Here is a 17,085-nt window from a genome sequence, read left to right on the forward strand (position 1 = left end):
ACTTATCAGGACTTGATACTAAAAAACCTACAAAAATCTCTGTGCTGTTTATTTTCTTTATTTAATCTATATGCAAAGCATATTGTAATTATTGCTGTTACAAGGTTTTTAAGCTGATGGCGCCTTCTCACCCTTGTGCTGAGGAGATAGATTAGGAATTCCAATTTCACAACTTGATATAAAGAAATGATGACCACTCAAATAAAACAGTTCGGATGAAAAGCAAACCAGATAGAAACGTACAATGAAAATGTCTTTTAGTAAAATGTTAGCTTGCTGTACTTGGAGCAGATGCCACATTAATTCAAAAGAGAGCCCAGAAAATGTGGCAATTTTACGATGTCAATGGAGGGAGCTGCAACGGCTCCTGTACGCACTGTGTGAAGTTCTAGGCACCTCCTGGTCCTGTCCTATCCTGCTCCACTATGTCTTATAGGTATTAAGTGTTAATATACACATTCTTAGTTCATGGTATAGATTTTATTTATGTAATTAAATGTACTTTCATTCATTTAGATATTAGGTTAAGGAGCCCAATAACTTAAAATACAGCAGTTTTTTTTTTTTTATTTAAGTGTGCATATTGAGATACGTAGACTCTGAGGCAAAAATTGACTTTTCTCTGTACCCTTCCAGTCACTTTCATAATAAGCTTGTTTAAGAATTTAGTCTTTTGAAGAGGCCCAGTGCTTTTCAAATGTAGGATTTGGACAAGTTACAGAATTATGAGAGATTTTTGCATTTATTTCTCATTTAAATTTATAGTTATCATTGGACATTTGTTAGGATTTTTAAGTAGCTTAGACTCATTCATTCCTTCTGAGTTTTTATTTTTTTATGGTGTTTTGGAAGGAAAAAGGGTGATAGAAGGGTACTGTACATACTCAGATGATTCAGAGTGACATTCATTTTATAGAGGATTACACTGGGATGTCCCTAAATTGCCTATTTCCTGCAGTGCATAGCCAGTGTGGTTCTGTGTGTAGAGAGGGACGCACTGGGGGCTTTACAGATTTACAGTGTGTAGCTTCCTGAGCAGTGCAGTGATCTGTTCGCCAGGGATGTACGCATGTGCCTCTCGAGAAGTCTGGCTCACAAGCCTAGAAAGCATTACCACCTCTCTCTCAATTAACCTAAGCATACAGTTTGCTCATTTGGTGGAAGGTTGAAAGTTTTGTTTTCGTGTAGTTCAAGGCAACTTTGAGCATGGCAGTAGAGTGCAGTCGTTAAGATCTTCGGTGCTTGAGCCAGTATGCAGCAGGCTTGAGTCTTGGCTTTGTCGTGTGTCAGCTTATGACCATGGCCCGTTTACTCGTGCACCTGCCTCAGTTTCTTCATCCGCAAAGTGTGCATAGATAACACTCTCCTTCCGAGGCTGTTGTGAAGCACACGTGAAGGGACTGTAGACTAGGGAAGTGCTGGGTAAGTGTAGTAAATACTACATGGTGTTTGTTGTGCTCTGCTCCTTTCTCCTCCTGTCCCATAACTGAGGCAAATGTTACACATTGGGAAAGGAGCCTGGGTCTTGTGGCTTGCCCTGTAAGAATTTCGGTACAACTACTTAAAAGCTAAATGTTTAATTTTTGACTGTTTAAACTGTGTAAAGATGTATCTGGTACCTGTCATATACAGTCTACTGTACTGGTCAAGTGGACTTAAGTTTCTTTGTCTATGGTACGGGTGTAGTAATAGCAACCTCCCTAGGATTCATGTGAAGAAAGAATGAGGGCATTTCAAGACACTCAGTAAACAATGCATTATTGTTGTTGATATAGTCTGGCTAAAAGTTTGTGGGAACAGTATTAATATGGAACACTTTAGCTGGGAAGCAGTACCTCCCTCCCAAAAAATGCTTTTTTGGAAAAAATGATACACCATAAAAAGTGTATTTAATGAGTTCTTATTTATGAATACTCCTGGGAGAAATAGAAATGCATGGGAATATGTTAATTTTAACTGAATCTTGTAAAAATATTTCAGAGTACTTTATTAAAACTAGTAGTGCTGTAAGCCTCTCCTCTGCCCCCTAGCAACCAGAGACCAGCAGCATGATTGTGATGGAGTTTATAGTGGTCTCCTCAGCATCACTTAACATCAAGTCAAGAGTAGACTATTCTGAGGAGCTAATCAGCAGCCAGTCTGTTGGAGTTGACCAGTTATGTCTTCAGCCCTTAATGTACGCTCAGGGGGAAGACCTGACAGGAACAGCTGTGGACCTGGCGATGTGAAAGGCTGCACAGTGCTTTCCAGGAGTGACAGGCATAGTCTCTTTGCTTTCTCATGGGCATTTGCCTTTGTGAGATCCCTTTTCATCTGGTATCTGCTCTTATGCCACTTGTTATGTTCTGTTTCTTTCTGCAACTGTCATAAGCTGCCTGTGCCAAGCCTAGCAGCAGGATGGTGACAGGTTGACCATCAGAAAAGCCACAGTGACCTCAGAATTAAGGGCTTTTATTTTTTTAGTGGAGAATTGAGTTTACTATATTATTAGAATGTTTGCATGACTTTCTTCTCCCCAGTCCTAGTAATTGAAGAAGGGAAAAAGATCAAGTATGGAACAGATTTTTATTTCATTGATTTGTATCTCAAACATTGGTGATGTGCAATCCCTCCAGGATTCAGCAAGTGTAATTTGTAGTAGCTTACACAGACACCTGAATATGTGTGTAATCTGTAACCTAACAGCACCCATTATTGTTCTGTTCTCATTACCCAGCTGTACCATCTGATGAGCGGTTGGTAGGTGAGTCAGTGTGTTTACTATATTTTATTTTGTCTGCATCCCTAAAACATTGTTTTTGCTTTCTGAATAGAAATTTCAAGTTTATTCCAACCCAGTGCTATGCTTTTGCCCAAGAGGTATTTTAAAAATTAAGCAGTATTATAGAAGGTATATAGTTTCTTTGATTAAAAAAAATTACAGCATCACTTTATAGTAAATATGTAAGTAAAGTTCTTTAGCTTTAAAATTAGCATAAAGTAAGTCTTAACTGTTGGTTTTTGTGTGTACATATGCATGTTTACTTGCATGCGATAACATGGCAGATGAGAAGACAGTTTTGGGGAGTCATTTCTCTTCTTCTACCATGTGGGTTCTGGGGATTGAACTCAGACTGGCAGGCTTGGTACCCTCTGAGTCATCTCACCAGCCCTGCTTTGTTTGTGGGGGGGCAGGTGGTTGGGATAGCACCCAGTCGTGGGACCTGCTAGGTAAGTGTTTTACCCCTGAACCATATTCAGGTGTTTCCTTTTGCTGTCCTTAAGATTTTTATCTCTGGGCCTCCTGCTTTCTAGACTAATGCGATCCCACTGTGCCACGGCCCAGCCTCGGTGTGTTGTTTCCTTCCCTGAGCCGTATGCAGGGTGTCTGCAAGTTGTTTCACATGGTTGAGTGAAAATTTTAGACATTGGACATTTTAGAAGTGAATTTCATTTTAATAAATATACAGATTAGAAATAGACTCTATATATGTAACTGTGGTTGATGCTTTCAGAACAGTTTTTCCCTTGCTTAATTTGTGGAGATTGGTGTCCCCTGTGTTGGGTGAGCACCTGCTCTGACCATACCAGATCAGGTGCTGCTTAGGCCTACATGCCTCACACAGTGTTTCTGTGTCCCTATTTCCTTCCTATTGGCTTCCATTGCCCCTCTCCAAAGCCATCATTTTTATTTCTTTTTCTTCTGAAAACAAAATACTTTTGTAATTGCAGTTTTTAAGTAGAAAGCCATTATCACAACCTTAAAGCTGTGGTAGTTTGTGAAATTCCATTCTCCAAGTTCAGCCCTCAACTGGGCTTTGGATAAGTAACTCAAAATTATTTGCAAAGTAACTGAATATTGGGGAACCATTCTAAGACTGAAGAAAGGGAGAGAATGGAAAAAGACCTTAAAACTGGCCATAGTAGCCGGGCGGTGGTGGCGCACGCCTTTAATCCCAGCACTCGGGAGGCAGAGGCAGGCGGATCTCTGTGAGTTCGAGGCCAGCCTGGTCTACAAAGGGAGTTCCAGGACAGGCTCCAAAGCTACAGAGAAACCCTGTCTCAAAAAAAAAAAAAAAACTGGGCATAGTAGGGCACACCTTTAATCTCAGCACTCAGGAGGCAGAGGCAGAGGCAGGTCTCTGTGAGTTGTAGGCCAGCCTAGTTACATAGTGAGTTCCAGGACAGCCAGGGCTAACTAATGCAGAGACACTATCTCAAAAAACTTTTTACCTCAGAGATTGCTTTATTTCTGGTAGGGGGTGAGGTTCAGGACAGTCATACTGCTTCAAAAAGACTTTAATGTATTAGATTGCTCTCTAGTGCTAAAGACCCAATAGGAGAAGAAAAGAGACATTTTTAATGCTACTGATTTTGCAAGTATTTTCTCTTACTAATATAGAAATTATAGTTGTTTTGGTTCACAAAATGCAAACTAGGCTTATGTTGCCTTACTAATGTGCATTGGTAACTTATGGTTCATTAGTTGATAGCTGCCAAATATTAGCTAATAGTTTTTTTGAAATTTTTTTATTTGTTTGGGGTTTTTTTTTTTTTTTTTGTTTGTTTGTTTTTTTGAGACAGGGTTTCTCTGTGTAACCTTGGCTGTCCTGTAACTCACTGTGTAAATCAGGCTGGCCTCAAACCCACAGAGATCGCCTGCCTCTGCTCTGAGTGTTGGGATTAAAGGTGTGCACTACCACACCCAACCTGAATTGTAAACTATATTGTTCAGCTGGAAAAGTAAAATTTGAAAATTTCATTTTATTATTTTATACGTATGGTGTGTTGCCAACATGTATACCATTTGTGAGCCTGGTGCCTAGGGAGGCCAGAAAAGGGAATTGGATCCCCTGAAAATAGAGTTGTAGATGATTGTGAGCCACCTTGTGAGTTTGGGAATTGAACCTGGGTCCTCTGGAAGAGCAGCCAGTGCTCTTAGCCTTGGAGCCATCTCTCCAGTCCCTAAAATTTGGAAATGAATTGTGATTACTTAAGTTAATGATTATGTTGGATATGAATTCAGTAGCTTCTAAGGCAGTGGTTCCTAATGCTGCGACCTTGTAATACAGTTCCTCATGTTGTAGTGACCCCAGCCATAAAATTATTTTTGTTGCTACTTCATCACTGTGATTTTGCTACTGTTACGACTCATAACAGGGTAAAAGGGTTATTCACTTGCCAAAGGAGGTCGCAGAAACCAGGTTGACAATCATGGTTCTAAGGTCTATATGAGAGTTTTAAAAAATAGGTAGTTTATTTTATTCTTCGAGAATTTTATACATACATATATGTATTTTGTTTATTTATTTTTTGAGACAGGGTTTCACTGTGTAGTCCTAACTATACTGGAATTCTTGAATTCGTAAAAGATTTGCTAGCCCATGCCTTTCCAGTGCTGGGGTTAAGATAGCCACCACACCTGGCTGTCTTAATAGTCACTGCCCACTCTTCCAGGATCCACCCCTTTACTTTCTAGCTACCTGTCCCCTAGCTTCATGTCCTCCTTACTCCCTCCTCTCATTTGCTGCCTGTATAGGCATGGTGGTCTAGCCATTCCCTGAGCATGGTGACCTGACTTTTTTTTTTAAGTAAGTTTTAAGATTAGTATACAAAGTACATCAGAATTTTCTTCTGTTACTTAATGATGCACAAATAAAAACATTTGAGACTTACAGCATTAAAAAAATTATAGAAGTTTAAAATCTTATAAAAGATTGTGAAAATGTAAAAAAAAATTGCCATGTACCTATTACCCCAACTTGAACAGTCACCAAAATTTTGCCACTCTTTATAGTGTATATACCAAGAGGGCCAGTAAGATGGCTTAGCCAGTGAGGTACTTGCCACCAAACCTGATGACCTGTGTTTTGCTGTGTGTGATAACTAGAAACTACCCCTGAAAGTTGACCTCTTAACTTCCACATGTACACTACTGTGATATGGACATCTCCCTCCCCTCCCTATGTAAATATGAAAAGCAAATAAAAAATGTGTCAAGAAAGAAATGTTTTCAAAACATGTAACATATACATGTATTGATATTCTCCAAGGAAGAATGTGTGAAGGGTGTTCTCCTTGTTAAGTCTAGTGTTGGCAACACCTTCTATGGCTCTCAGCTGCCTTTCATCTTAGGAAGATGGTTAAGCCACTACTAGCTTAATGAAGGACCATTCCTGCGGGAAAGATGTGAACTTTTCTTACCCTTTCATTCTTTAGAAATTCTTCAAGACTCTTAATTTTTTTTCTTTTCTTCTGAGAAAAGATATCATTTATTTAGTCTGACCTCAAATTGGATGTATATGGTAGGATAACCTTGAACTCACAGAGACCTGTTTGTTTCTGCCTCAAGAGTGCTGGGATTAAAGGTGTGAACTGCTGTACTCAAAAACTTCCTGTCTTGTCTGCATATCCTGGGTGTTGGAATTTCAGGTGTGCCCTCTCATGTGGTGCTGGCCAATGAACCAGGTCGTGTGTTACCAATTGAGCTACATCTCCTACCCAGACCTTTAGAAACTCTGATAATTTTAAATTTATTCTACTTACAGGTTGCATCTTATTTTATATACTCTTGGCTGTTGGCGGACTTTGTATTTGACACCTGTAATTGTCATTTTTAGCATGTAGAGAGTACTGTATGACAGAGTTGTACATCGCCCAGTCTTATGCGCTTCCCTGTGAACGTTGTTTGTATGCAGACTGATAATGTGTTGTGGTGTTCCTGTTATAACTTGTAGAGTAGTTTGCTGAGGCAGGAGTTTGTACTGTTGACCTTAGACCAGGTACCAGTGGTGAGGAGCTTAGTTATCAGTTCTCTGTCAGCTCCTCTCTGGAGCAGTAAGTTGCACGTGTCCCCGCAGTGTGGGACCCATTCATTACCAGTCAGTAAAGGTGATGCTATCCTTACTGAATTTCTTTCATTTTATTAGTTTAAATTAGACCCAGAGGGGTAATTATTCCACCCCAATGCATGAAGAAGTCTAGTCAGTGCAAGTTGTGCATTGAAACCCCCTGTGCAGTACATAGAAAATGCATCTTTAATGTTATGATGTTGTTTGGCATATTTAGTTTAGAGCAAGAAGCATACTTACTTAACAGGACCTTTAATAAGCTCCCTCTACACCAAAGATATATTTTTAAAAATTATACTTTGTAGTATTCCCCAATAGAGTTCATCTAGAGCAGCAAAACCTTTCTCAAATAAAACTTATTCCTTTAACCGGAATTCGTTTAAGTGGGTTTCTCTGTACTTGGTTTCCATGGAAATGGTGAACAGCTAACGTTATTTATAAGGTGGAAGTAAAATAGGGTGTCTAATGGGACCCCATGCTGCTCTGATGAAGAGACTTAGGAAAAAAATTCATGCTCATGGGATTTTTTTTTTTTAAACAAGGTTAATGGAAGCCCTTATTTCAGTCTTCTGTAACAGAACATATTTTTGGTTTTAAAGGCTACATTACCATCAAGCAAACAACTTCTTTTGAGGTCTGTATTGCTTTCACTTTCAAGTTTTAGGACTGCTTAGCAGGATAGAAGCCGTATGCTTCACACTTCTGTTTCTTGGTAGTTTTGTTTCAAAAGTTAAGAATCCTAGCCTATAGTAATAGTTTCAGTTTCTCATCGGACGTCTCAGAGTACAGAGATGATGAATGTTCATTCGTACGACAGTGATGGTAAAGAATCAGTATGTTGACTACACAAGGCTTTTAGAAGTAACTCGCACAGGAACCAGCTTTAGTCTTTAGGCCTAAGTCAGGGCTCTGTGTATGTTGCTTAACTTAGTAGGTGAAAAGATTCTGATTTTCCTCTGGAGACAGACACAGGAAAGATCTTAATTTCTCTCTCTTTCTTAGAAAGTGGGTTGTTACCAGCGCCGATGAGCTAAAATAAATGTCCCTTCTTTTAATCTTTGGATTTGGGAAAAGCCTCGGTTTTGGCCTCACTACTTCAGTAAGGCCTGCTCTTAGTTTCCTAACCCATCCCAAAGTCTTGCCTTTCTAAAGCCCTTCAACTGAGAGCATATCAGTCCCTTTGTGTTTGTGTCTGCAGAGGGAGGGTAGAGGGTAGAGGAGAGAACAAGAGAGGGAGAGACAGAGACTAATTTTTCCATAGCCTGAAAGGCACCTGCTCATCTTCCAGCCTGGTGAGTTCAGCAGTACTGCGCTGGGAGGAAGGCAGGGTGGCACTCAATAAGGTTAAGGTGCTCGTGTTTTTATTTAGTTTGCTTTGGCTGTCCTTGGCAGCTTGTGATCATTATCCATTTGTCTGGGAGGCTCTGATTTTTTTTGACTCTCAGGACTGCAGGGTTTCTTCCTTGTTTACAAACAGGGCTGTAATGTACCTGGGGTTCCTCCAGGGAGGAGTTCCTTTTTTTTTTTTTTTTTTTTTTTTTTTTTTTTTTTTTTTTTTGGTTTTTCGAGACAGGGTTTCTCTGTGGCTTTGGAGCCTGTCCTGGAACTAGCTCTGTAGACCAGGCTGGTCTCGAACTCACAAAGATCCGCCTGCCTCTACCTCCCGAGTGCTGGGATTAAAGGTGTGCGCCACCATCCCCCTGGCCAGGGAGGAGTTCTTGTTTTTTGTGGTATGCATGTTTCTTTGGCTAAGCTTCTCACTGTGTTTGAAATTACTGTGCCTTAATCAGAAAACAAAACCCTTGGTTGCTTAACCCTGTCCAGTTTATTTTCATGTCACATGCTTCATATCTAGAAAGTCACACGTCCTTCTGCACATATCCATATTAATTTGTAACTTCCCCTTAGTGCCATTTTTTTCCTTTAAATGTAGCCCCCCCTCCTCTTTTTAAAATCCGGTGTTTACCAGTGACCTTCCTTAGTGGCTTTTATTTGAATTTTCACTGTGCTTTAGAATTTGGGTCTTTTGCCCCATTTCTGAGAGAAGAACTCCCAGGAGTTACAGTTAGTGTGTTAGCAGGGCCTCTGTGGTGGAGAGCTGGGCATTCATCCTCCTCCTTGGTGCTCATGGTCTGTGCTCCAGACTCCCATTAGTGTTAATAAGAGGCAATTGCCTAAGTCCCTGTATACCAAGATAAACCCAGGCTCTTTTATTTTGTTTTATTTTATTTTGCTTTTTTAAAGATTTATTTATTATATATACAACTTTCTGCCTCCATTTATACCCACACACCAGAGGAGGGCACCAGATCTCTTTACAGATGGTTTGGAGCCACCATGTGGTTGCTGGGAATTGAACTCAGGACCTCTGGAAGAGCAGACAGTGCTCTTAACCACTGAGCCATCTCTCCAGCCCCCCCCCCCCCCCCCGCCCAGGCTCTTTTATAATGCCTTGTGTAGATACCTTGCTTGTTTTTGTTGATGATGGCAAGAGTTTTGATCTTGAGGTTAACTGACTATTAAGATTGAGTTTGAGTTGCCTTAGGATATGGAATGAATTACTAAGTCTGATCTGTAATTAGAAGTTTTCATTGTGATTAGACTCAAAATATTTATAGCTTGTGAGCTGTAGAAACTTTTAGTGATTTTTGTATTGTGATGAAACAAGACTTTTCTGTTTATTCTTTCTGCTTCTTTAATCCCAAATAAATGATTATAGCAGTTTTGTGAATATTGAAGAGAACTTGGTAAAAGTCGTCATCATCATCATCACTTAGAAGCATTTCCACATTCACTCTCTGGGCTCTGAGTCTTTAGTCGGCTAGTGTGGGTCACCCTGCAAGCATATTGAAGTTGCTGTGCACTACCGTAGAGCTTAGACACTGCAGCCACTGGTCAAGTATTAACCACTGGTCACTACACTTTTCTGTGAATTAGGGTTTCTTAGGACATTCGTTTATGTATATTTAATTTAAGAGTTATTTCTTAGATTGAAAGCAGTGAGTCTGGAGTTTAGGCTGTACTTTGTTGCCCATTATCTTTGTGGATTTTTAGTTAGCCTCTGTGCTATGAAATGAAGGTGGTGCATTGACTCTCAGAAGCATCCTTTCTAGTTCAGGCTTTGAAGGCACAAAAGACAGGGGAGTACTGTAGGGTAGGCAGTGTTTTAGGTAGGCAGTGCTTTCTGACTTGGCTGCCCATCAGGATCTTCTGGGAGAATTAGGGAAAAAGCCAAAATGTTTGGGCTTTAAATTATATATTCTGAATCCAGAAGCTTTAAGGGTAAGGCCAGAAAATCTATGTGTATTAGTTTATTTGTGCTTTAATTTTTTTAAAGATTTGTTTATTTACTTTATGTATATGAGTGCTCTATCTGCATGTATGCCTTTATGCCAGATGAGGGCACCAGATCTCATTACAGATGGTTGTGAGCCACCATGTAGTTGCTGGGAATTGAACTCAAGACCTCTGGAAGAGCACCCAGTGCTCTTAACTGCTGAGCCATCTCTCCAGCTCCTCTTTGTGCTTGTAATTTAGGATTGAGAAGTAATGTACAGGGTATCATTTCTACAGGTGTGTGTACACCTGTGTGTGTGCATGCATCTGTGTTTGGATATATATCTCTCTGTGTGTGTGTTCACATGCCTGCATACATACGTGTGTGTGTGTGTCTCCCTGTGTGTGTATTTGTTTGTATTTATGTTAGGGACATAAAGTCATATAGATTATAACATAGGTAGTGTGTGGTTAAATTTTTAAATGGCAGGGCCTAGAGATGGAACTCAAAGTTCAGCACTTGCCTAGGAAGTGCAAGATCCTGTATTCTGTTTGCAGCACCAGAAATGAAAGAAAAACAATTGAGAAAGGTGATAAGTATTGTGGGAGTTTAAAGAAAGAGTGACCAGAAGTAAGGATGGAAGGGAAGGTCTCTGTCAACCTGTGAGTCTTTATCTGGACTCTGGCTGAACTCTGGTTTCTGAATGAGATTTGCATAGTTAGACGGTAAAAGGATATGGTTGGTATAAGAAAGAACGTGAAGATGGGGGGGGCAGTTATGATGACAGTTTTAGTTTTTATGTTAGTGTCCTCTGGGACTTTGGTAGATTTCATGAAGACTTTCAGGAGTGAGCTATGATAAAACTTGGAGGAAGAGAGTGTGCTGACTAGTAGGAAAAAGAAGTAGGAGAGCCCTGAACAGGGAGTGCAGCTTGTACAAGAAGCCAGTATTGTAGGGGCGGACTGAGCCTTGTGGAGGCAGGAAGCTGAGGTAGCAGAGCCCAGGTTGATGTGGGAGTCTTCTGTTTTGTGTCTCCCGCAACACCAGGTCACTTGATGCAGAGCCATTGAAGGATTTTAAGTTGAAGGGCAACAGTCTATCTTGGATTTTGACAAGTTGTTGAGAGAATAACTTGTAGTAGTGCTAGGGTAGAAATGGGGAGACCAGTGAGGAGGCTGTGACAGTAATCAAGGTCAAATGACACTGGTGAGTTGGACCAAGGAGGTGGTAGTGGAGCTGAGACAACTGGTCAAAGTAGGTAACATTCTGAAGGTAGAGGCAATGTGGCTAGTTGTTGTATTGGATGTGGGCTGTGACAGGATTCTGAATAACTTTCGAGTGCTTCTTTTGAGACACTGGGGTTTTCATTATGGGAGATGCCAATGGCTGAGGAGGAGGCTGGAGGTAAGGGGGTCAGGAGTTTAATTTTGTGTCTGCAGAGCTTAAGATACCTCTGTGTCAAGTGTTGAGGGGTGGGCATGGAGCTAGGAGGCCTAAAGGACTTGCCATCAAGTGGAATTCTGCTTTTTCTTCCAATCATTTGTGTGTTTACATTTATTACAAACTTAATGTTCTTCCTTTCCTCTCCTTTTTTCCCTCTGTGAAACAGTCCTGGCTGTCCTGGAACTCACTTTGTAGAACAGGCTGGCTTCAAACTCACAGAGATCCTCCTGCCTCTGTCTCCCAGGTGCTAGAATTAAAGGGGTGTGCCACCTCTGCCTGGCTATTTAAAACTTAATGTACTTTCTGTTAGGAGTTAGGAAGGGCAGGCAGCTGTAAAACCTGTATATATGACTTAGTTATTGGAAGACTATCAGATATCATGAGGTAAGAAGAGAGACAAAATCTCCTAGGTGAGGTGACATTTCAAAGTATTTTTGAATAACAATTACCTCTGCTATTCTAGTCCCTGATCAAAATTTATCATTGAGCACAGGCTATAAACTTAATTGTTGGAAATTTGTAGTGGACATAGTAAATTTTAGCCTAATTTAAAACATGATCTAGTGTTAAAATTTTCTCTGCAAATTTGTTTATTTAATGTAGATTAGGAGCAAAGCTCTTAAGATGCTTTACAAAAGGTACTTAAGAAGTGGCTATTAACCATCTTTTAATTATTGATAATGTTTTAAATTTTATAACCATACCGGAAATCTGAATGACTTGATTCTTTGCCTGCTCTGTGAAGTTCTGTAGAGGGCAAGTTTATGAAGAAAAAATTGTGTGAATTTATGTTAGCAAAATAATGTTCATCTCTAAAAGCAAAAAATAATGTATTTACTCTAACAAGTATTTTGAATGCCATTTTGTTCACTTAGTTGAAGCACTGTGTAGCCCAGGTTTCACTATGTGGCTCAGACTAGCCTGGAATTTGCTATGTTCATCCAGGCTCTTCTTGAACTCTGAATCCGCCTGTCTTAGCCGCCTACTAGTTGGTAAGATTGCAGGCACATGGACAGTCTCCATGTCCAGCTCTTGAGTGTATTTTCAAGAAGAAATCCATATTTAAAATATTTAAGCAAATTTAATTAAGGTTTTGAAAGACCTCAGTTCTAAGTATGGAATGTGGTGAGAAATGGACAGACCCTATCAGCTTGAGGTGAGGAAATGAGACTTCAGACATGAGTACATTCTACACATGGATAGTGTAAAAAGTGCAGACTTACATGTCACTCTTCAATTCTGCTGCTCAGTATCACTAAATTATAGAAAAGAAATCTTTTCTTTTTTGGCTACTTTCCATTTGGTAGTCAGTTTAACAATCAGTCTTCAGAAGAAACCCTTGAAGTGTTGATGTTTAAGATGTTAGTCTGAAAGTATTTGCTCTTCTTGGGTGTCTGAGTCTCCTTGCGGATCTGATAGATGCTGTGGACCCTCTTCCCTGAAGCTACCCCTCTGCTCACGCATACAGAATCTGTTAGAGGTGGTAGCCTTCTGAAGCCTACTCGTGGGTATCCTTAAGCATAAAGGATACTGAATTCTAAATCTTGCCCTAAGTAGCTTACATGTGATTTTTTTCTCTCTAAAACTTTGCTGAAACGATTTCTCCATCTTTATTTTTGCTCATTTCTTAGAAGAGCTTCAGTAAAAGTAACATCTGGTGGAGGAGTCCACTCAGACACTGGGACCCCAGGCCTGCGAGATCTTTTCTCCTTAACCCACCAGCTGAGTGCCCTTTGAGAAATGTCCCTTAGACTTTGCTTTCCTGTGTGGTTTCTGTATTCCTTATAAGCAATTTATAATCAGTTTCATGATCTTATGACTTCATGATTTTTGCTTTATTGACTTGAGATTGGATCTGCCATTGAGTTTTGGAGAAAAGGCCTGGGCAATAGATACACATGCATACATTGTGCTGTCTTTCTGCTGACTTCTCAGAAGAGTTTATGTCAGCAGACTTTTCTCGATGCTGTATTAAATAGATGTTAAAACCATCCTGTCCTAATCATGTTTGAGTATCAATGGATTTTATATATATATCCTGGGTACATGTATTTAAAAAAATATATATATATATCTTAGTTCTTCAGCTTACCTTTTCAGTCATTCTTTTAAAAGTTTATTGCATTTATTCATTTATGTGTGTGGACATGAGAGCCAAAGGAAGATTCACAGGAATCATCCAATATGTGACTTTTATGGTGTAAGTCCTGGGGATCAAACTCAGTTATCAGTGTTGGCTCTAAGCACTTTGACCAACTGAACTACTTTGCTGGTCTTCATGTGTATTATGAGCTGTGGGCCTCTTCCCACAGCCCGGCTCCTGGCTGCCTGGCTAGCTTATACCCCGAAATAACAACACACAAACTATTCATTTAAACACTGCCTGGCCCATTTCTATTAATGTGTGTGGCATCGAGGTGCACTTACCGGGAAGATTCTAGCCTATGTCCATCCTGGTCGGAGCTTCATCGCCTCTGCCCTGGTGATGAGCTACATGGTGTCTGTCTGAGGCATCTTACCTCACTTCCTCTTCCTCCCAGCGGTCTGTTCTGTTTACTCCACCCACCTATGTTCTAACCTATCAGGGCCAAGCAGTTTTTTTTAATATTTATTTATTATTATATTATGTGTATAGCATTCCTTCCACGTGTGCCTGCAAGCCAGAAGGGGGCTCCAGGTCTCATTATAGATGGCTGTAAGCCACCATGTGGTCGCTGGGAATTGAACTCAGGACCTCCGGAAGAGCAGTCAGTGCTCTCAACCTCTGAGCCATCTCTCCAGCCCCCAAGCAGTTTCTTTATTAGTTAACCAATGGCCTTCCTCCATCATTTCCCCTTTTTCTGTTTAAACAAAAAAAAGGAAGGCTTTAACTTTAACACAGCAAAATTACATATAACAAAACAGTTATCAAGTGAAAATTACAATATTTATATCTATTTTATCTTTATCACAACTAAGGAAAACTATAGCTATAACTAACTATTCTTCAACTCCATCAAAGACTCCAGAAAGATACAATATTACCTAAGCAAACAAGAAATAAGCAACTTTCAAACTCTAGAAATGACAGAGACATCTCGCTGCCTTGACAGTCACCCAAAGTTTCTCTGTACCGTTGGGGCATCCATCTTCAGCCTACAGGCCCATAGTATCCAGAGACATTTCCATGAAGCAGGAAATTTCAAAGTCAGTTCAGTCACTATCTGTTGTGTCCTGCAGAATGTCTTGCAGACTCCTTCATGAATCAGGAACCCCTTTAGGCAAGTTCAGTAGTCCTCTCTCTGCGGGTTCTCTGTGTCCAGTTTATGCAATAGTCCAGGCTAGAGCAGTTTCTTGCCCAAATGGCTATCAACCTCCATAAGGATCCTCTTCGATGCCCATCTTCTTCTTGAAGTAGATTGGTGCCGCCAGGAGCAGACATGTCTCATTGTCATGAAAAACCCTAAGTTATTAAAACATTAAATAGCATATTTCGTAGTCTTTGAAAGATATGAAGAATGCCGATCTAACTGAAATATATATCTATATACCTAGAAAATCTAACTAACATGGCTACAAACTTGACTATTATTAATGATTATCCATTAACAACCTATATACTTTACATTTTTTAAATGAACTACACAATCACAATACCTTAATCAAGATCAGAAACACATATACATTTAACAAAATTGACCTTAAATTTAAATCACTAAAGCAAAATCCATATCAATGTAAATTATTCATACCTATATCATATCCCCATTTAAATGTAAAGGAACATTTATAAACAATATTTGGGAATATGGGCGCAGTTATTTCTCTCCAAACTGCTTCCTGTTGTATGGGGGTGCTGTTAATCAGATATTTCAGGGTATAACCTGTCTGTTAGGTTCATCTCAGTCGTCAATTGAGTGAAGTAATTTTTTGAGGGTGTTCACAGCAACCTTTCAGGAGGGCGTGGTCCATCATACCATATTGGGATAGAAGCAATCCACAGGGTTTCATCCTCTGTGAAAACAAAAGAAGAATCTCTTTTCCAAAGTATCATATCCTTAGATCCAAATTATGAAGTCAAGGTATTTTCAAGATATCTATGTTGGATTAGTTCAGCAGCATTTATAAACAAATATCTTTTAGCAGCTGTTGCTCCTTCCTCAGCATTCAAACAATTCAAAGAGACCATAATAGCATACAGTATCAAAATTCTCTTTTTATTTTCCATCTTTGTATGGCTTTATTTTAACTCTATTTTGTTTATTTTTACTTTTTGAGACAGGTTTTCTATATATCTTTGTCCTGGAATAACTCTGAAGACCAGGATGTCCTTGAACTCTCAGAGATCGTCTGTCTCTGCCTCCCAGGCATTGGGATTAAAGGCGTGTGCTACCACACCTTGAAGTCACAGAGGTCAATCTCCCTCTGCCTTCTAAGTGTTGGGATTAAAGGTGTGTCCTACCACACCCAACTACTCTCTTTTTTCCTTTTTTTTTGTTTTTTACTTTAAGAACTTTAGCTTTTAGTCTGCATATATGTTCAACGCACTGTAAATCATTTAGAGGCTTTCTTTGTTTTTGAATCTCTCTTTACTGTATCTCTCTCTCTTTTTCTGAACACATGAGCCTTTAAATTACGGCGCAATATGGGTAGGATTAAAGCCATGGCTTTGGCAGCTAGATCCAGCCTCATGGCGGAGGTACTGGTTGTAGCCATGTTTACCACCACAACTCTTGGCATTTTTAAGGCCCCTGCCAGCAAGCAAACTGCAGCATTCTGCTCACAGACCACATTCAGTCAGACTACCTGCTTGAGTCTGAGTCAGAGTTTGCCCTGGCAGGACGGCCCAGAAAACCGGCATTTTAAAACAGCACAACTTTTTTCTTGCTATGGCTGAAAACAAACAAACATTCAGTGGGCTTTTATCAACACCATTTAAGTGTTTCGTGGCAGGACCTTTTAAGAGCTGCAGGGGTTTACAGCTAAAGCTGAGTCAGGAAGCCTCTCTTAGATGAGAGCACTTGCTTGCCTCTAGCAAGCAGAGCAGACTCAGGCGCCATTCTGTAGTATGAGCTGCAGGCCTCTTCCCACAGCCCGGCTCCTGACTGCCTGGCCCATTTCTATTAATGTGTGTGGCACCGAGGTGCGCTTACTGGGAAGATTCTAGCCTATGTCCATCCTGGGTCGGAGCTTCATCACCTCTGCCCCGGTGATGAGCTACATAACATCTGTCTGAGGCGTCTTACCTCACTTCCTCTTCCAGCATTGTGTTCTGTTTACTCCACCCACCTATGTTCTAACCTATCAGGGCCAAGCAGTTTCTTTATTAATTAACCAATGACCTTCCTCCATCATTCATGCATTCATTACATGGTGTTTCATTTTGTGTTTCAAATGAACACAAGTTCTTAATTTTAGTTTAGTCCAATTGTTCAGTCTTTCTCTTTTCATTATATTTTAAAATAGTATTATCTGTTTTACTTCTTGATGAATGGTGTAGATAAAAACTTATCCATCTAACTAGTTAATACAGTGGGAGACTGATGTATAAGGAGT

General features: G+C 40.0%; 1 protein-coding gene across 26 annotated transcripts in view; it reads left to right on the forward strand.

Moving 5' to 3' along the window:
• Positions 1-17,085, forward strand: part of Phf21a (PHD finger protein 21A) — a 177,104-nt gene that overhangs the window by 12,915 nt on the left and 147,104 nt on the right. Inside the window, exon 1 of one of the 26 annotated variants that reach the window (XM_075961425.1) lies at positions 15,941-15,980. The exons of the other annotated variants lie outside the window; for them this stretch is intronic. The gene's annotated coding sequence lies outside the window, so the exon portion shown is untranslated. Of the gene's footprint in view, positions 1-15,940; positions 15,981-17,085 lie in introns of those variants that run through there. 26 annotated transcript variants of the gene reach the window in all.

Source organism: Microtus pennsylvanicus, chromosome 2 (genome assembly GCF_037038515.1).
Source record: "Microtus pennsylvanicus isolate mMicPen1 chromosome 2, mMicPen1.hap1, whole genome shotgun sequence".
Taxonomy (NCBI): domain Eukaryota; kingdom Metazoa; phylum Chordata; class Mammalia; order Rodentia; family Cricetidae; genus Microtus; species Microtus pennsylvanicus.